This window comes from Vombatus ursinus, unplaced genomic scaffold (assembly GCF_900497805.2).
Source record: "Vombatus ursinus unplaced genomic scaffold, bare-nosed wombat genome assembly UNPS02015255.1, whole genome shotgun sequence".
NCBI lineage: Eukaryota > Metazoa > Chordata > Mammalia > Diprotodontia > Vombatidae > Vombatus > Vombatus ursinus.
In genome coordinates, this window is record NW_020955033.1 from 33851955 (window position 1) to 33867462 (window position 15508).

Genomic DNA, 15508 nt, shown 5'->3' on the forward strand with positions numbered 1-15508 from the left:
ACACATAAGAGGGGGAAGGGAACAAACATTTATTAAGCACCTACTTTGTGCTAGGCACTGTGCTAAGTGCTGTACAATTATTATCTCATTTGATCCTCACAACAACTGTGAGGTAGGTGTTATTATTATCCCCATTTTATAGATGAAGAAACTGAGGCAAACATAGATTAAGGTACTTGCATAGAGTTACACAGCTACTGAGTGTCTGAGGCAGAATTTGAACTCAGATCATCCAGACTGCAAGCCCAGCACATTGTCCATTATGCTGTGGGACACCATCTCTCATGCCTATAACATATGTGATTTTATATATGTGTCATATCCCCTAACTACCCTGTAAGATCTCTTGAGGGGGACAGTGAGTATTTCCTTTTAACTGGAAAATAAAGTCTATGGAGAAGTATCATATCCAGATTTATATATGAGGGAGATTGTTTTAGCAGCAGTTTGAAGAACAGATGAAAGGGAGAATGAATGAATGAAAAAAAGAATAAATGAAAAGGAGAGCCAGAAGTGACTAAAAGTGGCTTACTTGTAGAGAGGTTGTTAAATAAAAGTAATACATAAAAATATATTTTTGTATAACATCATGTAACATTAATTATTAATAATTAATATAATTAATTAAAATTTGTTATATTATTATAGAATGTTATATAATAAATACCACATATTTATTATTAAATATATAATCAATCACAGTACTTCTTTAGTTCTGAAAGAGTTAATGTAAAAATAAAACACTTTATGTTTGTGAAGAGCATACACACTGGGAGTAGCCAGGTCACTAATAATGATATGTTGGAAGACCATTCACTCAGCTTTAAGCCTCAATATTCAATTTTGAAATTTTGTAGCCTTATAGTTTTTATTCCTGGTTAGTCAAGTTTTCTTTGGGTTTCACATGGTTGTGGCCAGGTGCTGCTTATAGCTGAGCATCTTGGGGTCCTCATGCAGCCTCTTAGAAGGACACAAGGAGCAAAGAGATGGAAAATCCACCCTCAGCAGAACAAAGTTTTGACCTGTGCAGACATTTTGGTAATTCTTTATAGTCAGGGACGTTACCAATAACAGAACGCATTTTGGAGACCGTCTCAGACTCAGTCAGCTGTAGTTGAACCTGTGTCGGTAGATGAAATGCTTCCCTATCAGTATGAGGGAAATAGTAAGAGAGATTGAATTACAGCTTTTCTGCCTTTCTGGAGTGGCCGCATCCCTGGTTACCCAAAAAGGTTTTGTACTTCCAACTCAGGCAGATGTTATATGAAGAAGCTCAGTGCCTGGGAGGAGGGCTCTAAGCATTCATGTCACCTGCAGTATGCCAGCACTTTACAATTATTATCTAATTTGATCCTCACAACAACCCTGTGAGGTAGGTTTATTATTATCTCTATTTTACAGATGAAAAAACTGAGGCAAACAGAGGTTAAGGTACTTGTCCGGGGTCACACAGCTTGTCTGCATCTGAGACCAGATTTGAACTCAGGTCTTCTAGACTCCAGGCTCAGTGGTCAATTCACTGTGATACCAGCTGCTTGCCAAATTGAATTGCATTGCATACCAACATAGTTTGGGAAGCTAACTCAGCTCTAATCTTCACATCTTTCATTTTATTTTAGCAGCCATGACCACATTATATATTTGGGGAAGGATGTTAAAATATAAAAAAAAAATAAGCAAGCAAGCAAATAAATAAAAAGTGCGTTGAGACTAAGTTGACAAGATTAACCTGGAGCCCTTCATATAGAAAATAATGCAATTAAATATGGCAATTTAATTCAGGGTTTATTAACTTTTTTGTGTGTTATTGACCCTTTCTTAAAATAATACTTTCAATTCATGAGATAAAATATGTAGGAAATGCAAAGGAAAAACATATTGAAATGCAGTTGCCAATTTAAAAAAAAGCTTATGCATTTCAGAATGATAACCATAGTGTGAATGGGGCTCCATAGGTCTCCATTTGAAGTCAAACATTCCAATCATCCAGTCTTTACTGGAAGGTTTCTCACTAGGTGAACCTACTGTGATTGAGACATTTCTGGCTTACGTGAAAAACTCTGAGAGAGCCTAGGCTGGGAGAGACCTGGGAAGGAACGGAGTGGGTGGGTCTCACTCCCCAGGGGAGGAGTATATTTCTAGATTCACCAGTGAAAAGTTGGCAAAGTCAAAAAAAACAAACCTGACAGTTGGAAGATCACCTTTTTTTTTTTTTAAATTTTGTCTATTTACTTGGGAAATTATAGAGAACAGTGTAAATCCTTGACAGTTTCTCATATGAGGTACTGAAAATATACATAAATTCCCCTTCTTTAATTGTAGTTCATGTTTCTATAGTTGTTGTTCAGTCATTTCGGTTGTGCTCGACTCTTCCTGATCCCATTTAGGGGTTTTCTTGGCAAAGATACTGCGGTGGTTTGCCATTTCCTTCTCCAGCTCATTTTACAGATGAGGAAACTGAGGCAAATAGGCTTAAGTGACTTACCCAGCCACCTGGTAAGTGTCCAAAGCCAAATTTGAACTCAGGGCTTCTTGACTCCAGGACCAGCATTCTATCTTCTCTGTGCCACCTACCTGCCTATATAGTAGATATTTAATGTTTCTTTTATAAAATGAAGGCCTACTATGTGCAGAGGTTTTAGGTGCTGGAAAAGATGTACTGATTATGTAAGACTATATATCTGTTCTCAAGGACCTTATAGTATAATAGAATTCAAAATGCAATTGAACACAGTTAGAATCAAAATATATTTACAATAAAAATAATAGTAAGTTGCATTTATATAGTGCTTTAAAGCTTACAAACTGCTTTACATCTCATTTGATCTTCATAAAGGTAGGTGCTATTATAATCCTCATTTTACATTTGGGGAAACCAAGGCCAAGAGAACATAGGTGACTTGCCCAGGGTCACACAGTTACATAAAGAGTTTGAAGTAAAGATTCAAACTTTGGATCTTTTTAACTGTGGGTTCAACTATCTCCTGTGCCACTCTGTTCACTGTACTACGAAGACTTATCAAGATTTATTTTGCCAATTTTTTTAATAAAAGGCAGTATTATCTTTTTGTGCATGTCTCTTTGCTGTGTCACTTCATAGCTACGTAGATAAAATTTTTATTAAGTGCTTCCTCTGTTCTGGGTATTGTGCAATTTCATAATTTCACTTTCCATTGCCTTTCCTATGTGGCATCCCAATGTACCATGGCCACACCACAAATGGTAGGATAGCCTGGACATCCCCCAAATCCCGTCATGCAGAAGCTCAATCCTGCACTTCTTTCCCTGACTTAGGGCATTTGTGGCATTCATTATGATGAAGCTATCCTTCCAAAAAACAGTGTTTTTATACTGGAAAAGAATGACTGTTTTGTGTTAAAAGATAATCTTCGAACCACTTCCTTTCAGAAACATTCTTATTAGGGTAGTGGGATTACAACATACCCACAGTATACCCTTATACAAAGTCATATGTTTGCTGAGGCCCGCAGGATAAACTTATTTCCTCAATGTCTCGTCTTTGTTTTTCCTTTCCTTTTGATTTTCTCATTTTCCTTTCATCCATCTCATAGTCCCATAATTCTTTTTCCAATGTGAACTTTATTTTGAAAGTCATTGGAGATATTATGACATTGTCAAGGACAGTGCCATTCTTCTAGTCCCCCAGGTTCAAAACCTCAGTTCCATCCTCAGCTCTTCTCTTCTGTCCTCATCCCCATTATAGGTGTCTAGGTGGTGTGGTGGATAGCGGGTTGGGCCTGCAATAAGGAAGACCTGAATGCAAATTCGGCTTCAGACACTTAACTAACTTTGTGACCCCGGGCAAATCACTTTAACCCTATTTGCCTCAGTTTCCTCATCTGGAAAATGAACTGGTGAAGGAAATGGCAAACCATTCCAGTATCTTTGCCAAGAAAACCGCAAGCGGGGACCCGAAGAGTCAGACATGACTGAACAACAATTGAACAGCAATATTCCCATTGCCAAGTTTTGGTGATGCTACCTCCTGCACATTTTTCATCCATTCCCTTCTTTCAACTCATACCACAACTGACCATGTCTAGACCTGTCATCCCTGACCACGTCACCCTACTTTATGGAGGCTGGAGACAAAGTGTCATGCCTTGAGAATATCTAGCAGGCCAATTTGAAGCATAGAATGAGCAAGGGGGAATAATTTCTAATTATCCTGTGAATATAAGCTAGATCCAGATTATGAAGAGATTTAAATGCAAAACACAGGAGTGTGTATTTTAACCTAAATGTAATCAGAAGGCACTGAAGCTGGTTGAGAAGACAAAGAACATGGTCAGACTCAGGAATATCAATTTCACATCTATAAGAATGGTGGATTTGAGAGAGGAGAGACTAGATTCAGCGAAACTAATTAGGAAGCAATTGCAATAGTCCAGGCAAAAGTCAATCAATAAAAATTTATTAAGTGCTTACAGTGTGCTAGGCACTGTGCTAAGTGATGGGGTTGCAAAGAAAGTCAAAAGACAGTTCTTGCCCTGAAATGCATGATGAAGTCCTACATCGAAGTGGGAAATTATGAGGCTGCCCTGAGCCCCTTCTTTCAATAGAGGACCTGGAAGGAATTCCCTTATGCCCATGCTTCACCCTCTCCAATCAGATGGAGGAGAGATGATAAGGTGCAAGAGGTGATGAGGGTAGACTTTAGGTAGTTGTGGTATTCGTAAACAGAAGGGATTGTATGTGAGGGGTGTTGAGGAGGTAGAATCTGTAAGAGGTAGTCACCGATTAGATTAGAAAAATGAGGAAATGAGGAGGAGGATAGAGTTTGGGGGGGAGGATTATTTTGGAAATGTTAAATTTAAGCTGTCTATGGAATATAGATATATATGGGGCATAGGACATAGAATATATGGGGCAGCTAGGTGGTACAATGGACAGAGCACTGGACCTGGAGTTAGGAAGACTCATCTTCCTGAGTTCAAATCCAGCCTCAGATACTTACTTTGTGACCCTGGACAAGTCACTTACCCCTACCTTAGTTCCTCATCTATAAAATGAGCTGGAAAAGAAAATGGCAAACCACTCCACTATCTTTGCCAAGAAAACCCCAAATGAGGACGTGAAAAGTTAAACACAAGTGAAAAACAACTGAATAACAACAAAGACATGGATGAAGATGCCAAGCATGTGATTGATTACAAATGCAGGATGGGAACTCAGAAGAGAGATGAGGCCTGGATAGGAAGATCTGGAAGCTTTTTGATTGTTGAACCCATGAGAACTGATGAGATCACCAAGTCAGTCCAAAACAGAACCCTGCGGCACACCTGTGCATTGGAGACAGTGTACGGGCTTCGAGCTTGCAGAGAAGACCTGGAAGGGTGAGATCTTATGATCAGATAGAGGAATTTTGGTGTTGAGATTGTTGAGGTGCATGTTTGTGTGAGTGATGACATGGTGAAAGGCAAAACCATTCTTGTTTATGGCTTGAAAACTGGAGTGAAGAGTACAGACTATAGGAGCTGAAGACTTCAATAAACTGCAATAGGGTTATTAGAAGTGACACCCATCTGTAAGTTGAAGTCCCAAGTAAAATGGGAGGAGAGACTGTGAATTAAGTTCTGAACTCTTTGATCTGGGGGCCATTGAGAACTTCTACTGGAATGGGAATGGGGTGATCTATGGGAATGGGGTGATCTATCAGAATGGACTGAACATCAAAGGAGGAGAGGTTACTGAGTAAAGATGATAGAAGAAGGACCAGGAAGTAGTGTGGGTGCTGGCTAGATGTGACCATGGGCATGAGAGAAAATATAACCAGGTCTGGAAAGGATGGCCAGGGATGGAGTGTCATCAGGAGACAGCTGCGTTTATCTGATTGCAAGGAGACAGAATGTGGGAGAGGAAGGGGTCTAGACTGGAGGGTGGGGGGTTGGGTGCATTGGTTAAAAATTGAATGAGAGTTTCACAGAGCACAAAGGAAAGGGAGGGTAGAGCTTGATAGGGGCTTAGAATGGATAGGGCTGATGTGGACAGGTTTAAGGGAAGACACTGTTCATGGGCATTGTATGTGTAAATCATCTGGGTGCCATGTGCCTTTCTAAATGTTGTTTCTGCTTTTTTGCTTGAAGATTTGGTGATCCTGATAGCTAGCTCATGGGTTAAGCTCTTACTAATGAGTAATGGTTAAGAAAAACAGCTTTCTTTTGCCTCAGAAAAACAGTGGTTCAATCTTCCCCCCCCCCCCCCCCCGAAGTGATATGTGGGATACTTTAAAAGAAAGCTAAGGTAATATTTTCTTCAGAAGATGCCTGGGAAACCTATTTGTACCTACTGCCATGGAAATAGGAGAAAAGAGGTGCTGTATTTGTACAGCAGATGATTTTATTATGTATTAGCTATTACACTGATGAATAGTGAGTTTGGTTATTCTGTACCTTATGCATTTAATTGATATTAAGTTATATTAATCATTTAATTTAAGTTCCATTAACAGATTTGCTAATGCCTAGTCATCCTTGTTAATGTCTCATAATATTTCTACTTCACTAAACTCATTATTAATCCTGACTACTACTGTTGGCGTGAAAATTTGGTGGAGCCAGGTGAAATTCTTTCCCTGTTTAGTCCAACGTTCACGATTTCTGGAGCTGTTTCAAAGAAACGTGGACATTATCACAAGCTACCACAGGGCCCCCAAACCCAAATGAAAACAATGAAGGAACACAGACCTTCCTTCCTCTCCTGATTACATAACTGGAGTCACTAGTTAATAAAGGGACACTGTATTTGATTTTAAAACTTCCTTATAGGCTCTCTGTCTCCCTTTCTTTTCCCTCCCAATTCGCCTCCGATGCCTGCTTCCTCTCTCACCCACACACCTCTCACGTTTCCTATCTTCATTCCTGGTCATTTGCCCAGGTGATTGATTAAGCCTCGAATACAAAGGAGGGACAATCCAGCCAGCCGCAAACACTGGAATGAATGGTCCCCTCCAAAGCCATCCAGAGCTGTGACTTTAGAAGCTTGCATAGGAATGTGGGCAGGCCAAGCAAAAGGTGTACAGTGAAATGTGCTCTGGATACCTCTGCTGCCTTGGGTCATTCCGTGAGTGCTCACCTCCGAACCCAGGACCGACACGCCAAGTTTTGCTCCTTCCTTTTGCTTAAAAAGGTACAAATAGGTAACAATAAGGTAGGTGGCTGTTTTCAGTTTCTCTTGGTTTCTGCCTCACTGCCATCCCTAGTCACAATTGCAGGGATGAGTGATTAGATTTCTATGGAATTATGTGAGTATCGTTTTGCTAAGTTATGGGTCTTTTTGCCGCCAGCTCCTACCCCTTTGTGCTCTTCATAGTTCTCTTTATGCTCTTGATAGTTCTATTGGCTTTTGTCTTCCACTCACTGACTTGATTCTGAATGCTTTTCTCCCCCTTCAGTTGTTGTTATCAACCCTATACTTAGGCCTTCTAGATGAAGTAAAAATAGAGTTTTAGACCTTTCAGACTAAATCAATTGCTATTGTGTCTTACAGAGATGCTACCCATTCGAGTGGGTCTGATTGCAGGCAATAACTGAGGAGAGAACAGAGAAAGGAGGGCTTGGTAATAGCTGGGTGCCTGATTTGAAATGGTATACTATGGATTTATTTTGGGAGTAGATTGTGGCAAGAGATGTCAAAGAGTGGCCCTGAAATTAGATCTTTCAGTCTTCTCTTGTTTACATCAAGTAAAATAATTAAGTTTTAGAAGGAATAAGTGACGTAAGGGAAACGAAGTTGAAGTGAGAAACTTTGCTCTTGTTTAATTAAAAATGAATTCCTTCTAGCTCAGCTTTTAAAAACACTATTTTAGATGTGCCTACAGTGACTGCTAATGGGGGTAGAGTATGTACATTGTCTTCTCACCCAGACCAAACAAAGAGAAATCACACTTTTCTCTCTGCATAATCTCGGTTCTCAATTTTTAGGGACTCTTAGAGACAATTCAGTCTTAGACTAATGGTGGGCAGTGAAATTTCAGTTGGCAAAATTACACAACCTGGGTTAATAAAATATAATATTGAAAATCTAGCTGGGAGTAAGGTTTATTTTGCTTAACTTTTTAACGTTTCCATTGGACTGTAATGACCATTTTCTTAAAACAAATGAACAAATGAGTTTCAAAGATCTGAAATTGGAATGTTTGGGCATCTTGTTTGTGGCTAGAAATTCAAGTAATTTTTTTTCAGGTTGAATTCTGGACATCCATGTAGAAAACAATGTAAAGTTGTTGGAGTCTTTTCAAATGGTTGCTTAATATAAACACAGAAAGGCAAAGTTTACATGGTTCTATTCCAGCCTTTTATTGATCAGAGCTTAGTGAGATCCCAGTTCTTTGTTAGTAGTCTCACAGTTATTTTAGGTTTCTCTAAAAATGATAATGTTGCAATAGATTCTGTCTTTGCCATGAATTCACCATAATTCCTTATGTTTACTTAAATGAAATGAGAGCATTTGCATGAAGGAACAAGGGAGCAGGTAATTACTTGGGAAGAAATGACATGAGTGATTCAAACATTGTTATATGACTGAACATATAATTTATTCTTCCTTGATCTTTGTTCATGTGACTCTGAAGTTATAATTAAATTCCTTAAAATTTTCTGCATAAATTGTTCTAGATAATATAATCATCATTCTCTCTTTGTTTCTTCAAATAGGTGATCAACAAATTTATCTTTTACAGATTCAGTACACCACTCATTAAAAATCACTGAAGTTGTTGTTTAATGAGGCAGTAATATAATAAGGAAGAGGTTAAAAAAAAAAAGAAAGAAAATAAGATAAATAAAGACAGGTAGCCTCTAACTTAAGAGTGTTCCAAAAGTTTGGGACAGAAACTTTGTCAATTTGAAATTCCAAATGTATTTTCCTCATAGAAGCCATTTTGTCAATGATATTACATTTTTACCCCCAAATTACCTTTTTGACTCATGATGCAATTCAATTTCAATACTAATAATATTAATCTGGACCCAGGAATGTATCCAAAGGACAAGGGGTATTGAGGTACAAGATGGGGACAAAGGAAGAAATGTGCTTTCTCCTTTTCTTGGACATGGTATGATCCAGGTCTAGGTACCCTTCCACCTACCTTTTATGTACCCTTCTAACATCTACTAATATTCCTCTCAAGTCATTTAATTCAAAACACATTTATTAAAAACCTAGATCCCTTTTTTATAGTTGAGGAAATAGAGCTTAAGTGACTTGCTCAGGGTCAACCTCATCTCATTGGGTTGTTATGAGGAACAAATGAGGTATTTGTAAAGTGGTATTTGCTTTGCACAGTGACTGGCACATAGTAGGTGCTTAATAAATGTTTATTCCCTTTCTCCTCTAAAGTGCTTTGCAAACCTTAAAATGTCACATAAATGTTAGCTATTGTTACTCCATTCTACTTTGAGGGTCTAAAAATTTACGAAGAAAAGCATAACCCAAGAGAAGATGTAATAAGGATAAATGAGGAGATAAATAGGAAAACTTGTGGAAGGAGCGACCACTTTCTCTACTGGTAATCAGGTAAGACTACATAGAGCAGTGGCCATTGAGTTGAACCTCAAAAGAAAGGATTCTTGAAAATTGAGGATGAGGAATGAATTTCAGGTGTAGGGGATAGGTTGCTGGAATACAAAAAGGCAAGAGATTTCCCCCTAGCCCACTCAGGTCCATCCTATTACCCCAACAGAGTCCATGCTGCAAAAGGACCCACTTTTCATCTCAGTCAAAACTCCCACTCCCTTAGTGAAGGGAATTTCAATGAACTGTTTACTACTAATGTGTATATGAATAATTTCTCCTTTATTCCAGAAGTATTTGTATTTTTAAAAGAAGATCCTTATTAAGCCAAATGAATCAATGCTAGTCACACTTTAGGTAGTATAATAAAGAGAAAAAAGTAATTAGGTAGCATAAGAACCATAACCCAAATGGGGTTATGAAGTGTTGGATACTATGGAAATAACTAAACAATAAGACCCACGACTATATAACACCAAAACAAACCTAATGGTATTTGATTTTAGAAACTAAGAAGAGTCACTTCTGACTTCTCTAGCATAGGGATGGGAGATTGCCTGAGAATACTGGGTGTAATAATAGGAAGCCAAGATTGGGTCATAGCCGGCTAACCTCATTTACTTTTCTGTCAGGGTTACTAGACTGCTAAATCTGGAGAATGCTGTAGGTGTCATTTACTTATGTTTTAACAAAGCATTTGATAGTTTCTCATGCTATTCTTGCTGGCAAGATGGAGAGATAAATATAAACCAGACCATGGAATAGTTAGGCCAATTCAGAACTGGTTAAGTGTGAAAATCCCCAAATAGTCGTTAGTGGTTGGCTGTCAGTGAGCAAGAAGTTTTCTGGGGGAGTGCCCCAGGGATCTGTGTGGTATGATTTGCTATTTTTATCCATGACTTACAGATATAGGTGACATACTTATCAAATTTGTCATTTCAGCCAAACCTGGCTTTCATGTGTGCTTCAGAAATAAGCAAATCCTTTCAAATCAGGGTTCAGCTTTTTGATTGGTTGATTGTCTAAACATAAGTGTTAACAATGCATATTAAGATTAAAATTGTGTGTGCATACATTTCTCTTCCCCTCCCCCCACCCCCCATAAGCCTGGTTGTTGAACATTTACCAGCATACCCCTGTATTGCTCTATAAACATTGCTCACACTCAGCAGGAATTTAGAAGGCTCAGGGAATGAAGTCATCACCAGACTGTAAGATAATAATAATAATGTTATGGAGAAGGAGAAGAAGGAGGAGGAGGAAGAGAAGAAGAAGCCATTTATGTAGTGCTTTCAGGTTTGCAAAGTGCTTCGTATTTGAGACTCACAAATAGCTAACCCATTGGGTACCGAATCAGGAGACCAAGAGAGCTCATTAGACGGGAATGGAAAACTAACAAGATGAAATTTGATGGACGTAAGTGTAAAGTCTCGCACTTGGGTTCAAGAAATCAATTTTGCAAGCACAAGGTGGGAAAAAATATAGCTGCAGAGCAGTTTGTCTGAAAATGAAATGGGAGTTTTAGGGGATTGTTAGCCCAATATCAATCAACAATATGATATGACAGGGAAAAAAAAGAAAAGAAAAAAAATATGTGCTTAAGAAAAGCATAGTGTTCTGGACTACAGATGTAATAGTCCCACTATGCTCTCCTTGGTCAGATCACCCCAGGAGTAATTATGTTCAGTTTTGGAGACTACGTTTTAGGAAGGATAATGATAAAGCTGTTTCATATTCCATAGGATGGCAACCAGGCTAGTAAAGGGCCTGGAGATCTTACCCTATTGGGATCAGTTAAAGAAACTGGAAAGAAGGGAAAACCTCAGTGCTCCAGTGAGGGAATGATTTGCTCTGCTTGGCCCCAAAGGGCAGAATTGGGAGCAATGTCTGGAGGGTGCAGAGATGTAGGCTTATTATAAATAACAAATTAGAGCCATCCAAGAATGTAATGGGCTGCCTTAGAGTGCTAACAATTGTGGATTTCATAAATATTCTCCATAGATATTGTCAATCTCCAAAGACAAAGATTTTATAAATTAGAACATGGAGGAAACTTTATTTACAAGAAGTATTTAAGCCTCAGTGGGTTCACCCTTCACTGGAGGACTTCAAGAAAAGGCAAGGTGGACCACTTGTCAGGAATAGTGTGTGTGTGTGTGTGTGTGTGTGTGTGTGTGTGTGTGTGTTGGAAATCCCTGTTCAGATACGCTTGGAATACATGACTTTCTAAAATGTCTTCCAACTCTGAGAATCTGGGAATTTTATTTTTGACTAGAGTGGTCACTTGGTAAGGCTAGCATGGTGCAGAGATGCCTCAGGACCATCTCCTTTAAGCTGTTCTTCAGAGCTATCTTGTCTTCTTAATTTTTCTTCAGTCAGAAGTTCTCTAAAAGCTACCTTCCCACTTTCCTAGTGACTCCAGAGGAAGCCCCAGCCTGGCATTGTGTCAGGGTTGATGCTGCTCACCCATTTATTCTGGGTGGGTTCTGCTCACCCGTTTGTGTGGGTAGTATGAGTCATTTGTAAGTCCAGCTTTTGCAAGTTGTAAACTACGTAGATGTATAGTGTCTTCTTTCCAATTACGTTTAATAGTAAGCTTTGTGAGAGTCCGTGATAGACAATTATGGATCAGCAAATATGGCATTATATAATTTCCTCCTTGTGATAGTCTCCTTTCACTGATATAGCACTGTTTTTCAAAACTAGTACAATACTATTTTAACATCTGTAGCTGCATGAGCCAAATCTGGGTAAAGGTAATTAAACCTCATGCTTCAGGCTGTACATGTAAGCTGATCTTCCACAGGCGTAAGAAAGGAATTTCCTTCCTTCACATTGCATTGAGTAGTCTTCTAAGGTTCCTTGTAATCAATGAAGAAAAATTAAGCAGAATAGTAGTAACTGGGGTCCTAATTTGCTTATTTTTCAGGAACGAGCTTCTTGTCTATGTCCCTTTTTGCCACCACTTTAGCACAGGCTCTCATCTCTTCTCTTGGACTATTTCAGTAGCCCTCTACTTAATCTCCCTTCTGTCAATCTCTGCCCACTCCAATCCATCCCCCACTCAGCTGCCAAAGTGATTTTTTAAAATTGTAGGTCTGACCATGTTACCTCCCTACTCAATAAAATCCAATGGCTTCCTACTACTTTCAGCATCAAATATAAATTGCCTGTCATTTAAAGCCCTTCCTACCTTTCTCTTCTCCTTACCCTTTATTCCTATCTTCATACTCTGTGATTTAGCTGCACTGGCCTATTTGCTCTTTCTCATATTCGCTCCTTCCTTACCTCCCTTTCCTAGCTTCCCCAACTTCCTCCAGGACGCCACTCAGCACTTTCTACAGGACACCTTTGCCAATCCCCTTCTCTTCCCAACCACCAGTTCAGTGCTTTCCATTGGAGACGATATTCCATTTACTCTGTATATCCCTTCTATGGAATGTGAGCTCCTTGAGAGCAAGGGATTGGTTTTGCCTTTCTTTATTTTACAACACGTAGCACAGTATCTGGCACATAGTTACTACTTGATGCTTGTTGACTGACTGACATGACATTATGGTAGAGGATAAAGCTGATTTGTGTTCAAGGACAAGCTCACTGCAGAGCTCTTGGAAAGAAATTGGTGATCTTTCCCAAAGGATTGTAAAAGAATAGAGGAATGATAATATACTTACTAAAGAGATTTTTTTGAGTCAGAGACACCAGGGGAAGCTGTCTGGGACAAGGTAGAATGGGCTAGCAGATGGAGCCAGACTATGAGCACACAACCCTCAAGGGTATGACTATTAGAAAAGAAGGTGATTACAGGCCAGACAGAGGCAAAAAAGGAAAAGCGAGCAATTTGGCAAAAGGACTAGAGGGAGTTGCACTGTTTGAGATCAGGCAAGGAGGTAGAAAGACAACTGAGTAATTAAAAACTCCCCAAACTCTCAGAGGTCAGTGTGGACAAGGGGACTGACTTTAGGTGAGGAAGCAACATTTAAGAAGAAAAATCTGTCAAGTTCCTAGCACTTGTTCCATCCTAGGCTTGTTAATACCCTTCAAATGCCTTTCAATTTTTATAGGGGCATTGACTGAATGATTTTCTTTTATTGGTCTGTTTATAACCTTTTCACATGTGTGTTTTGCCAAACCCTGCAGAGAAACCTGCAAAAAAAGGACATGAGGTCCATTCTTATTAGTTTACAAGCTAGACAAAAGACAAGGCAGACTCAGTAAAATTTAGAGAGAGGTTGTTTTTAATACAAATGCTCTATGAGAAATTTTCTTTTAAAGTATGGCATTCTTTTTTTTTTAAGACTTAATTATACTATTAAACGGTCCCACTGAATTCTTGAGGGTTGGAGTGTCAGCACAATATTCTTGCTGAGGAGTTTGTAGGAATTTTGCTGGGGAGGAGGTAGGAATCTCAGGGGGGAGTGAGTAGAAAGGGAGGAGGAAAGACAACACAACAGGAAACAGGTCTCAAGATAAAGGGAAAGGAACAAATTCTGGGTAGTAAGCAGACATCAGTCAGCTTGTCAGCTTTCTTTAGGCATGTGCCAATGGCCTCAGGAGTTGCACAAGTCTTGGAAACCAGTGTGACAAAGAGATCCTATCTTTGGATTCTTAGGTGAATTGACTGGAGCTGGTTCCATTGGATTGGCATAAAGTACAGCACCATTGTATTCAACCCATACTGGTGGCCTGGCTATCAGGTCACTCCTCTGCGTTCCAATCATAGGAGTACTTTCATAAGCATTCATTGTTAAGAAGCAGCCCAAAGGCCAGGGATTTTGGCAAACATACCAGAGACTAGGATTAATGTAGTAATCGTGAAAGAATTTGAAAACGTACTTGAGAGCCCCAGAGAAGTTTCACTGTTACCTTCATGGATGTTGAAATGATCAAGAGAGCTCACTCAGAGACTTGATTATGTGATCAACCTAATGGTCAATTCTCAAATGTTTAGCTTTTGGTATAACTTGGACTCAAGAGGCTAGAAATTTTAAAATAGTAATATTAGAACAAATGTGGATTTATTGGGGAGAAATAGTCTCTCTAATCCCTCACCAAAGCCCTGCTGAGGTCATGATCTGTACTGGTTACAGAAAAAAGGAATTCTTCCTAGAAACTTATCAGTCCATTAAAGGAATTTGCCTTTAACATGGAGAAGATGCTGGGATACTATAGTTAGGAAAATCCCTTGCAGCAGGACTGGTATAATATAGAGGTTCTTACCTTTGGGGGAGGACCATGGATAGATTTCAAGGGGTCTGTGAATTGTAGCACAAATTTTTAAAAAACTATTTTGTTAACTATATTTCAGTATAATCGATTTTCCTTATAATCCTGTGTATTTGATTTTATGCATTTAAAAACATCATTCTGAGAAGAGGTCCATAGACCTCACTAGATTGCCAAAGGGCTCTGTAACACACACACACACACACACACACACACACACACACACACACACACACACAAATTCCCCCTGGTCTAGTAGATAGAAGCCTTGGAGTCAGGAATACTGAAGTTCCAGTACAGACTCTGACATAGATTGTCTATGTATGTATGCCTATAGGCAAATCACTTAATTTTCAGTGTCCCAGGCAATTCTTGAAGACTTAAACACTCACAGATAAATTGCCAATCTCCATTAATGAAGAAAGCTTCATTCCTTTTTTTACCTTCCTTTTCTTTTTTCCTTCTTTCCTATGTTCCTTCCTAGTTCCTTCCATTTTTTCTTCTTCCCTTGTTCCTTCCTTTTTCCTTCCTTTCTTTTTTCCTTCCTTCCTTTTTTCCCTTCCTCTCTTCCTTCCTGTTTCTTTCATTCTTTCTTTTCCTTCTTCCTTCTTAACTTTCTTCATTTCACAGATAAGGAAACTGAGGCCCAGGCTTTTTAAGAGCCAAGCTCACACAGGTAATAAAGCATCAGAGGGTGATATTTGAACATAATTTCTGACTCCAGCATGCTTTCCTTGCTGCTACAATT

At 39.0% G+C, this 15508-nt stretch overlaps 1 protein-coding gene across 3 annotated transcripts in view; it reads left to right on the top strand.

Moving 5' to 3' along the window:
- Positions 1–15508, top strand: part of LOC114031914 (rho GTPase-activating protein 28-like) — a 192690-nt gene that overhangs the window by 38147 nt on the left and 139035 nt on the right. Inside the window, exon 1 of one of the 3 annotated variants that reach the window (XM_027847120.1) lies at positions 7058–7170. The exons of the other annotated variants lie outside the window; for them this stretch is intronic. The gene's annotated coding sequence lies outside the window, so the exon portion shown is untranslated. Of the gene's footprint in view, positions 1–7057; positions 7171–15508 lie in introns of those variants that run through there. 3 annotated transcript variants of the gene reach the window in all.